Genomic DNA, 11,831 nt, shown 5'->3' with positions numbered 1-11,831 from the left:
GTAAGACTGTTGAATCACACATCTGTACCTCTGAAACAAATAATGCAATATATGTTAAGAAAAAAAAAAAGAAGATAGCAGGAGGGGAAGAATGAAGGGGGGGAAATCGGAGGGGGAGACGAACCATGAGAGATGATGGACTCTGAAAAAGAAACTGAGGGTTCTAGAGGGGAGGGGGCTGGGAGGATGGGTTAGCCTGGTGATGGGTATTAAAGAGGGCACGTTCTGCATGGAGCACTGGGTGTTATGCACAAACAATGAATCATGGAACACTACATCAATAACTAGTGATGTAATGTATGGTGATTAACTTAACAATAAAAAATTAAAAAAAAAAAAAAGAACCAAATGAGATTGGGGGAGAAAAGCTTCTAGAAAGGTAAAACAATAGGCAAATGGAAGGGGTTGTTTTTACCAATTAAACAAAATGACCAAAAGGTAAAATGGATTTACTTGGTAAAATATAAATAAGCTAAACAATCAGAGCTCTCCATGAGGTCCTTGGTGATTGTCATCCCCTGTTTTCCACAGAACCAGTCAGACCTAGAAGCAACAGGTGCATCCAGGCTCCCACTGCAGTTCCCCTAACACCATCTTCTACCTGCAGGTTCTGGTAAACTACATGCTCTTCCTCTAACCTAACTCTTTAGTCACAACCAAGGTTTCCAAAACAAGCCTGCCAAGAAATACCTGCATTTCAGTGGGGGTTTCGAGCTGCCCCTACTGTCTACAGAACCCAGAGGGACGGAGCTGTAATGGTAGCTAACATACAGTCAGGTTGATATTGTGCATGGATGAATTGCCCTGTGTCCATTCCTCCTCAGGACCCTATTCCTCCAATGAAACAATTCTGAATATAACCTCATTTCAACAGAAACATGCCGCTTTGTTGCTGAAATAAAAACCACTGTCACAGATATCCTTTTGGAAGCAAGCAGTCCAAAAGAAATGGTAGGACTGTGACACCAAAAGAAAAGGAAAAGACATCAATTTGTGTCTTGAAACCCAGATAACTAAAGCTTTTAAATATACAAGTCAAAATGTAGTGTGTGACAAGGGGAAGACGGTAGGATTCAGCTCCTAAACTTGCTTCGTTCATGGTGTCCGTAAGTGTCTCAGTACTTTTTCCACGGTGTCCCTGCACCAAAAGCAGTATCCAGTATATCTGCTTATAAAGTAATTAGGTTATAAGCATTTATATCCTAGAAGTTAGTAGCCATTTTAAAAATAAGACACAAAATGAAAGAAAAAATAACATTTTTTTCCCCATTCTAACATGATCACTTACTAGTGGGTGTGTGCACCTGTTGTTGGGCTCATCACAATCTCTTAATCCCTGGATTCAGAGTGGACAACACCACCCTTATTTCCTATTTCATACCGATTCTCCTGCAATAGTTGCTTCTTATCTTAGCAACCTTCAGAAATCCAGCTTTGCAAAGATATATTATTAAAAGGAATATAGCATGACCCAGAGTCAAAAGTGAACTATCTCAAGGTAGTGGTTCACACACACTCTGACAGCTACAGAGCATCACTGTGTTTCCTTAGAAAACTCAAAAATTTAAACATCCTGTAGGGTCCATGTAAGTTCACGGTAGTACCCTGGGGTGCTTCAGAGGCCAGAGTGGGAATGACAGGTCTAGTAAAAGATCCCTGGGCTGGAGAGCCAAAAACCTGAGCTCAAGTCTTGATTCTGTATGCGATAAGCTGGGCAAGCTGTTGATCAAGCAGCAAACCATTCTGGGCTTCAATTCTCCGTCTACAGAAGGGAAATGAGGACCCCTGAAATCACAACTTACTTAGAATTCCCTCCTATAAAGAGATGGGCCCAAAGGACTTCACACACATTTTCAAAAGGATATAGAGAAAGAGGACCATCAAACTATGCTCTGGTTCCCAAAAATCAATCCACGGAGCTCATGGCAAGCAGAGACATATGCTGTGGCTTTGGGAATTCTGATTCAGATCTGAGATGGGGGCCTGAACATGTATTTTTTTTTTTATTAAAGTTCCTCCAGATGATTTTGTTGCCTGGATTAATTTCAAAATCCTTTCTTACCGACAACACAGCAAAACTGATGGCCTTGTGCTCCAAAGCACAATGTCAGCACAAAATGTTTGTGCATATTAAATCCTATCTCATTAATTGCTTTTAATGATACTTCACCACATTCTCTTAACCCTTTTAATTTGGCCACATCATTCAAGTGGGCTTAATTCCCAGTTTCTCATCAGGATGGTCATGAGGCCTCACCCTGTCATCGCAGAGCTTATCAAGTCATCCAGTGGGGCTGGTACCTAGTTCCCAGCTGTCTCTTGGCAAAAAGTAAACATACATTTTCATTTTCATAATACTTTTTTTTTCAAGTCTCCTCCAAATGTCTGCATTTTCTTAGGTACTTTGACTTCAGTGACACCCAAGTTCGGGGTCAAGATTCCAAACAATGATGAGGACAGGGCCACCAGCTGCTTTCTGCTGGCCTCACTTTCCCTACTCCAAAAGGAGTCATGAAATCCTGATGCAGAGAAACTGTTCTTTTTCTATTCTTTTCTCACTAAACTCAGCTAGATGGCCATAAGGGACACCTGGAAGCGTGGTCATCAATGAGAGGTTTTTGTTTTGTTTGTTTTGTTTTTATGTGAAAAAAAGAGAGAATTTTGAAACAATAACCACAGAGTCAAAGTTTAGCTCCGTCATAAAGCACTCCCTCTTCAGTGAGGTTTAGGTGCTGGCTACAGAGTTCAGTGTTTGGGTTTGGGTTTGAGAGATTTTTTTTTCTTGCTAGTTATACAAGAGCCATAATCCATGAAACACAGTAGATATCTCTTGGGCCTAGTTCTCCATGCTTGCAAACATTTAAAATTAGACTCGTGGTGCATAAAAGATTTATAATGATCTCACCCACAAATATAAATTTTATCCCACACAGGATAGAAAGACCTAGAAGCAGAAGCAGTGAACAGCTGAATGTGAGTACAGAGTCATAAATTCATAACACTTACAGCTTTTTAACAACCCCATCATAAATGTGTCTGACTTCAATTTAATTTATGGGATTTTGCAGCCGGGTCCAGGAATGTCCTCTGAAAACTAAAAATTTAGGAAAAACAACATATAGTTTGGATTTCCATGAAAATGTCTATGGTGTCGGTTAACTGACAGTACAACATATGGGCAGTCCACTATTGATGGGGAAATCTCTAAATTCATTGCAGCAAACTACAGGGGCCCAAAGGCTCAAAACACCAATGTCAACAACGGTACACGTAACAGTGGTTTTCTAAGGAAATCGTCCAGTAGAGCAGGAATGGCCTTATTTTTTGTAAGACGAACAAATCTGAGGACCCAAAATCCTCCCTAGCTAAGTGATTAGCTAGCTAAGTCACTCCTCCCTAGCTAAGTGATCAGGACTTAAATCCTCCGAGCCTCAGGTTCTCTGTTTGAACTAAGATGTTTATCGAGCCTTCATTATGCACTAAGCACTATGGTAAATGTTCACATGTATTATCTCATTTTAGCATCACTACAACTTCATGGTGTTTTTTAAAATCCCATTTCACACATGAGAAAACTAAGACAGAGATGAGCCCTTTTCCTAGATCCTACGGCTAATAAGTGTGGTGAGATTTGCACATAGGCTGACTCCAAAGTTCTCATCTTGACCATTATCCTAAAGTCATTCACTATAAAATGCAAGCAACTTGATCCACTTCAGAAAAGAATGTACTTATGTATAAGGTACCCAGGAAAGTGCTTCTCAGTTCCCTTTTCTGAAATAAATGATATCTCATCCACCATCGCTTTCAATAATTCATTTCATTTGACCAAATTTAAGTGATAGGACCTGTCAAATGATAGCCACCAATCCACCTAAGATTTCTTCTTCCAAACACCCAGGCACAACCCTATCCCAACATAGGAGCCAGACTGTGACAAACCTCTACTGAGCCCCTTCAGTCCTAGACTTTTAGGGTCACATTTTGTTAGGTCCTCAGTGAGGGTGCATGTCATCTTCAAAGGCTGGGTCTCCTCTGGGCACCCCCAAATACATTAATTCCTCACATGAGAAGCACGTAAATGACGGTTGAGTATGTAGCACACGCCAGGTACTGTGATACGCGCCGGAGGTACCAGGGCAAACACAACCCAGACATTGTCCTCACAGCTTATGATTCAGGAGGAGACAGACAAGGAGCAGGTGACAACATGACCGTGTGGAAAGCACTCCTGAGGGAGATGCCTAACCCATCAGAAGGAGCCTGGGGTCAGGGAAACCTTCCTGGAAGACGTGACCTGTGAGTTGGCACAAAGCCTGGGACGATAACCCAAAGAAATTTCAAGAGAAGCCACACAGAGGGAGGCACAGTGATGGTGCGCAGCTGGTAATCAGGATGGGCAGGACACAGGCTCGGCACCTGTAGGGGGTGGGGGGAGCTGGGAGGAAGGGGGAGCTGTTAGGAGTCATGGCCACAGCTCCCAGCACAGGCAGTAAAGAAGCAACATTGAGAGTGGGAAGGAGACAGGAGACAGGCATGACGGTAACCAGTGTCTTACTAAGATGAGGCATCACTAGCTCACTCAGTGAACAAACTCCATGAGCTGCCATAAAGTGTGTGCTAACACATTCTGGGACTTTACTATCAGCACTGAAAATAGAAAAGACTCAGCACAAAATGACTGCACATCTCTTTGTTCTGGATACAACCCAATTAGAATTGAACAAAAACACTTGAGAATGAATCAGAAAAATGATGTACTTATTAAAACTTAGAGCATCAATTTTATTTGCAGCAAAAGTTGGGAAATTCTAATGGTCTTAGCTTCCTTTTCCTAAAGTCTGGCCAACAAGGAATAAACATTCTGTATCCCAAAAACTATTTTGCAAATAATACTTTGATTAACAAGCTTGAGGTATATTTCTGTATGCACAGAGCAAAATTCCACTGGGTAAAAAGCACTTGATATTTTAGGGGAAAAGAGCAAAGAATAATAACTTTTCTTTCCTCTGAGTCTAACAGCTAATTTCCATGCTGGATGATTTTTTAATAACATTGGCTACGCTGTGGGATTTTAGGAAGTCCTCATTTAGTTTTGAACCCTCTTAAGTTATAATTTTCCTCTGAGCTCAGATGGATCTTTTATCTGTTGTATCCTTAATACCCCTGCTAATCTTAGTATAGAAAAGCTTCATAATTTGAAAAGGAGAAGTTTAACAAGACATGAAGCTGATTGTTTGCACAATCAGAACATCTAATTGAGCTATAGTATTCTAAACCATGCTTGCGTGCAGGGAGATAATTTTTCCTTCATTTCCTACTTTATCAGAAAATTAACCTTCATTTAAAACATTGTGGTCTCAAACACTTTATAGCCACATTCTCCCTGCTGTTCAAGGAATCTGAATTTTAAATTTGCCATCCCAGTCTCTAAAAATGAAACAAACTGCGGATGCTTCCAGGACCAGGTGTTTATGATCAAGCAGAATCAGAATGTGACCCGTGTCCAAAGCACTATAACTGCCAGCCAAGGGGACTATGTAACCATGTCTCTTCTTATTTTTCCAATCCGTGGTGAAATAACGAGGCTCTGACTTCGCACAGCAATCTGTTTGTCCGAGAACCTAAGAGCCCCACAGATATTCCATTTAATTGTCTGAACACTGGAAGCATTTATTAAGTATCCGTCTTCATGGAGAACTGAACTTGGCCCTACACAAGCCGGACTCAAATCTCGTGATGGTGACGCAGAGCTGGCGGCAGCACAAGTGAAGTTAGGTAATTCATCTGACGCACAGTGCGCTAAGCTGTAACCACTCCTGACACATGTGTAACTAGAGTGGGCCCAAGTTCATCCGGGGTCACCTTGTCTCGTAATGTCCTGATAAAATACCCAAACTTCCAGCTTACAGGTTGCTGATGAGTCTTCCAATAATTGAGTCCCCCTCCAAAATTTCTGAAGATTCTGCAAGAAGTGAGGGATGGAAGGGCATGCACTCTCACACCTGACCATCTATAATGGGCTGAACTGTGTCCTCCAAAAATGAGATATTCATATCCTAACCCCTGGTATCTGTGACTGTGACCTTACTGGGAAATAGGGTTTGTACAGATGATTCAAGTTAAAATGAGGTCATTAGGACAGGCCCTAATCCAATATGACAGTGTCCTTAGAAGAGGAGGGAAATTTGGACACAGCGACACAGACACACAGAGAGAACGCCACGCGATGACACAGAGGGACACTGGAGTGACAGCTGCAAGCCAAGGAGCAGCAAGGATTGATGGCCACCACCAGAAGCTAACAAGAGGCAAGGAAGGATTCCCCTACAGGCTTCAAAGGCAACATGGCTCTGAGAACACCCTGATCTCAGACTTCTGGCCTCCAGAACCATGAGAGAACACATTTCCATTGTTGTAAGTCACCCCGCTGGGGGTGCCTTGTTATCGCAGCCCCAGGCAACACCACGCCCCCTCAGCCATGACTTTCTACTCCCACACTCTACTCTAAAGGTAAGTGAGGATCTGGTCTTCAGTTCTCCAGAACACTCCTAACCTAGGGCTGTCGTGAGCAACAGACTTTCAAATGAAGGTCTGGGCACAAAAGAGGGAAATTACTGCACAGAACCAGAAATAACATCCAACAAGACTGCTGCCAAAGCTCATCACCAGAGCATGGGTCTCTGACTGTCCCCTCACTGCGGGGCCAGCTCCTTCCCCAGTGCTTGTCTCCCCACCTGCCACAATTCCCAGCTGCAACTCCCATTCCTAGGATTTGCCTTTAAGCTCCAACTCATTTCATAGCAGAACTGCCCTAGACCCGAATGAGGCACCTGAGTTCCTTCTATGGAAAAGAGTTACTGGCCCTGGGTTTCAACGTCCCAGCAGGACTCTCCCCACAACCATGATCCCGTCAAATAACCAAAAGGTTCCTTCACACATTTTCCTAAATCAACAGCCAAGGTGTCCTTCCCATAGGAACCCAGAGAAATGGTTTACAAATTGGATTAGAAGAACCCGCTGCATCAGATTCACCTGTGGTGTTTGGTAAGAATGCAGATTCCTGGTCTCCATTCAGGCCAGTGAATTGCAACTGCTGTAGGGATGTTTAGGAACCTGCAATTTAAAAGGATCCTGGTGACCCGGGGCCACAGTTTAAAGCCACCAGCACAAGCTGCAGCTGAGCTTCACAAACCAGAACTGTCCTTCCTTCTACAGAAAATGGCATGAACACATAAACAGCGTGGGAAAACCTGGGGTGTCCCCGTGGGCAAAGTCAGGCTCCACTCCCTTTCCAAGTACCGTGACACTCACGCACCCTGGCTGCCAACCTTCCTTCCCCAACAAGACAGCTTTCCACTCATCCACCTGGCTTCTCTGCCACGGGCATCATCCCACCAGCAACTCCCCTCTGCTGCTGAAACTGACCCTGAGGGCATCTCTCAGTGCAGACTCTGGGTGCTCCTGGTCAGAACTGCGGCCCCTGACAGATCACCTCTGACACCGGCCAGCCCACACATGTAGGTCCTGGACTCCCAGGTCCAGAGATACACCTCACCCTGGCCAGCCTCTGCCCCAGTATCTACTGAGACTTGGCAGGATCACCAGCATGCATTTCCTAGATTAACTTAAATGAGATGATTCCAACAGTGATTTGATCTTAGTAGGACCTGCCTCTCAAAGTCACTCCCGTCCCTCTGCCGACACACCTGCACCAGCACGTGCGCTGGAATGTGCAGAGGGTGGCCTGCTGCGGCCACTCGCTTCTCTCTCTCCTCTTTCTTTCCCTCCCGCTCATCTACCCCAGGGAAGGAGTCATCCATTCATTCAACAATAGTCACTGCACTCCTACTTCGCTCTGGGTGACGGACATAAATAATTCGCAGCTCTGTCACTGACAAAGCCACAGACCTCCAGAGAAGAGAGCAGTGGACCAATAATTATGGGATAACTCTGAATCACGTCCTGTTGGGAGCCCAGAGGAGGGAACCTTCCAACTCTGTACGACCCAGCCAAGAAGGACATCACACAGGTGATATGAACCTAGTCTTGACACCACCCTGGACAAGAAAAGAGAAAGGCTGAATCCTTTAAGGGTCTTTTGCTCACAAACTACAGAAACTGACAAGACACCTGGAATGACTCAAGAGCTCTCTGAAGGGAGTTATGCAAGCCTGTTTCCTCATCTGCGATATGGACTCAGTAGTTTTTGAAACAAATATTGTATGTGAAGTCCTTAGCAACATGCATAATAAGCTGTGAAAAACTACACACAATTACTAAGGAAAAGGTGGGGGGACTTGACAAAGATCAGGCCCAGAGCAGAAGGAAGACTGAACATCAAGCCACAGCAGGGCTGAAGCCAGAGCAGCTGTCTGCAGGATGGCCTCAGACGGCTCTGCTCCAGACACCCGCACGGTGGACTTGGGCACCGCCTGCAACTCCCAGGACAGAGATTCTAACTGGCTAACCCGGGGCGGGGGCAGTCAACGTGACGGGGGACCGACGTTCAGCCATTCTACTTTGCAAGGACATGCCAGATAGGGGCCCCGACAGACCAATTCTGAAGGCAACCCAGAAGGCTCGGTATTGCTGGAGACTGGGGTCTGAGCAGAGGGGCAGAACGGAGAGGAGTGTGGATTTTATCCTTGTGAAGGGTGGTAAGACTGGAGCAACACCGGGTCTGTTCCTGGGACACGGATCTGGGATGGCTCCACACAAGGCACCCTCGGGCATTTAAGCCTCAAACGAGCCCACCTTATCCTCCCTTGGGGCCTGCCCCTGCAGGAGGACCCAGACCACCAGACACTCTGGTCTCCTCCAGCTATCTGCTGGGTGGCCTTCTGTGGCCCAGGGTGAGATCATCCCCTTGTGGGACACAGGCCACGTCTAAATGGCACTCTTTTCCAGCATGCACACAGCTCAACTGCATGGAGATTCTGGGATACAAGATGCAATTTTCAATCTACTTGGCCCCCAAATTCAGCAGAATTTGGATCTTTTTAAGTGTTTTAAAAACAATCTGTGCTAATGGCACAATGTTCTTGCTAATGCCCTTTAAGGGCCAAATTTTCAAAAATGGCAAATAAATTTGTTTGTCGTTTCCATGTGTAGTTTTATGGGTGGGTATAAATACTGAAGCTGAAATAACAAGCTGATTTTTCCTCACAAACATTTACACTTGGGATCAGATGAAGTGTACGTTGGAAAGGTTATCACCCACATCTAAGGAGAAAGGGCAGGACCATTCTCAGCTAGGGGCACATGAGCCAGACAGAGTCAGAAAGGGGCTGTGAACACAGAACAGAATGTTCTCCTTATGTCAGGCCTTAAGAGAAACGGGGCTGCGCTGTCTACACAGCACGCCACTGGAACGCCAGATGTGGCTTATTGCCTCACTCCAGCATCCTCTCCTCTCCTCTCCTGCCCCACCTCACCTATTACCCCAGATCAGCAGCCCCCACAAGACCCAGCATGTCCCAGCTCTCTGACCCCACAGGTACCAACGCCAGCTACCTAAACTTGCTCCAGGAAAGTCTTGTTTGGGATCAGACTTCCCACCTCAGTGGATTCCCCCCCAGCCTCCTTCAGCTCTGGACTCAGGTTTGTTGCCTCCTTTAACCTCTGAGGTGCTCAGGAGTCAAGATGAGGCCTTCCCCACCAGCCCGAGCCCACTGGACTCCCACCCTGCCCCCATGCCAACCCCGTCAAGTAATTCAGGTGAGCAAGCAACTTCTGGGTCACCATATCCTGACTATTCCCGAATAGAAGAGTTCACATGAAAGACTCTAAAGCAAACGGTAAAATTCAAGACTGGGCTGTGGCTCTGTGTGCCTCCGCTCCCAGACACCTGCAGTAGATGAGGCCGTAACCAGGGCACACACCCTGGAACACACCAGGATGGTGGCACCAGAAGCTCAGAGCTGCCTGGCGCCTTTTCTAATCGGCTGGCCACGCCCACGCTGTGCCAGCTCTGGGTGTGGGGCCTCACTCACCCTGGCTGCAGCCACTTAAAAATGAGAAGAGTGAGATCTGCTTCGGGTGGCGCTACACAAGGGCGGGGGTGATGGGGGCTCCAGGCACATAAAGAAGTAAGAGAAATCACCCAAGGACTGGGCTGTGCTTCCTCCTCTCGGGGGGAGAGAAGGCGCAGCCCGGGGCTGGAGGAGAAAGCCAGCTCTGTCTGCGGCTGCCACACCCGGAGGGCCCATGGGGGTCAGGAAGGAGGAGGCGCTAAGGGCACTTTAGCAGGAGGTGAGGTGGCCACCAGCTCCCAGGCCGCGCCACCCACAGGAATGCGCCCTGAGGAAACCACGGGGCTCCTGGAAGACAAAGGGCCTCAGGTCTTCCCTGCCACAGGAGCCCACCCTCCCTCCAGCCTCACCCTGTCCTCAAACACTCCACAAGCCGAATGCTCAGCCTCAGCAGCCCACTCGGTGAACACGACCTGCCCCCACACTCCTCCACCTCTGTCCCCACTCACCATTCCTGCACCCTGCCCATCCTTCTTTCCTCCACGGAACACGGCTCACACAGTAAATGCTTGCTAAAGAAAACACGTGTTTTATTTGTGAATCCCTTCTACGATCCCGGCATAGAACGTAAGCATGAAGGCAGAGGCTGTTACTTCATTCTCGAATCCCAACATTTATTCAGCGTCTGTTGCGATACTGAAGCTTTCCCAGGACTGCCAAAAAAACACAAAAAACTCTTCCGCGAGGCTAATACCTGATTCGCAGATAAACTACATTTTAGTGTCACCCATACAAGCCCTAGCTTATTTGTGTGCCAGAGATTAGATTTTATTGGATGCCTACACTCAAGTCGGTCCACAAAGAATTACTCAACAGAGGAATGAATTAGTAGATATGTTTGGTTTGGAAGTTCCTGGCTTCACGACTTAGTTTCGGTTACCAGGAATTTTCCAGGACTTTTTCTCTAGCTTTAAAAACCACATCTCATCCCACCATTATTTTTTTTCTCTCTCCAGAGTTTCTACATTTAGCTTCAGGATTTATCAATGACATTTTCCCTAAGCAAAAGAAAGAGTCATCAGCCAACATTTTAGAAATGAAAAGTTGAAGCTTCTTCCTTTTCCGAAGCCGCTGCTGATTCCCGGAGAGCTCATAGGATCCCCACCAGCTTTTCTCGGGCAGTTTTGAGGGAAAGGGGGAACCTGGAACCACGTGACCTGCCCAGTCCGGGCACAGGCACCATCGTGCTCAGTGGACTCCTGCCAAGGGCCATTAATCACTTACAATCTAATTGTCCTAACCATGTGCAGACTCTGGACTGGCTTTTGGCAATGAGCTGCCCTCGTGAAGTCAGGTCCTCGCTTCCCGCGGGGCATGCCACGGAGGAGCGAGCAGCACCGCTCTTCCAAAGGGTGACAGCGATGTGCTGGAGGGCACGTCGCTGCCAGCCACCAGTCCTGGCCAGAAGCAGTGCCGGGGCGCTGGCCCAGGGCAGAGGGGTGATGTCAAATGTTCCTGTCGCAAGCTGCCTTCTGACTAGACGGAGCTCTGGGGTCATGGGAGAGCGGCTTCCCTGCAGAGCTATGGCTCTGAACCCTGCTGCCCACTTATCTCCTTCAGGAAGCACTTCACTGGGTTTTGCCAGCAACATAAAGGGTCTTGCCCCACTAACTGGTGCTTACATAAAAAGCGTACACATTACTGAGTCTACCCCGAAGCTGGTCCCCACCTCTCCCCACTGTGAAGTTATTATGACCAGAGGAAATAGTTATTTTATAAACAAACACCCTGAAAACTACTCTGTAATAGGGGTGTGCATATTGGAATTGTAAAGAAAATAACTATCACTCCTTTGTT

General features: G+C 46.5%; 1 long non-coding RNA gene across 1 annotated transcript in view; it reads right to left on the bottom strand.

The window, feature by feature from the left end:
• The window catches only part of LOC115937026 (uncharacterized), a 199,008-nt gene extending 188,210 nt beyond the window's left edge, over positions 1-10,798 (bottom strand). The window contains exon 1 of the long non-coding RNA XR_014148987.1: positions 10,484-10,798. This is a non-coding gene — a long non-coding RNA (uncharacterized LOC115937026). The remainder of the gene's footprint in view (positions 1-10,483) is intronic.
• Between the last annotated feature and the right edge of the window lie 1,033 nt (positions 10,799-11,831).

Source organism: Leptonychotes weddellii, chromosome 10 (assembly GCF_054177405.1).
Source record: "Leptonychotes weddellii isolate Sample4059 chromosome 10, ASM5417740v2, whole genome shotgun sequence".
Taxonomy (NCBI): Eukaryota; Metazoa; Chordata; class Mammalia; order Carnivora; family Phocidae; genus Leptonychotes; species Leptonychotes weddellii.
The sequence above is the reverse complement of the archived record's forward strand: the minus strand, read 5'-3'. Positions and strand labels throughout refer to the sequence as shown.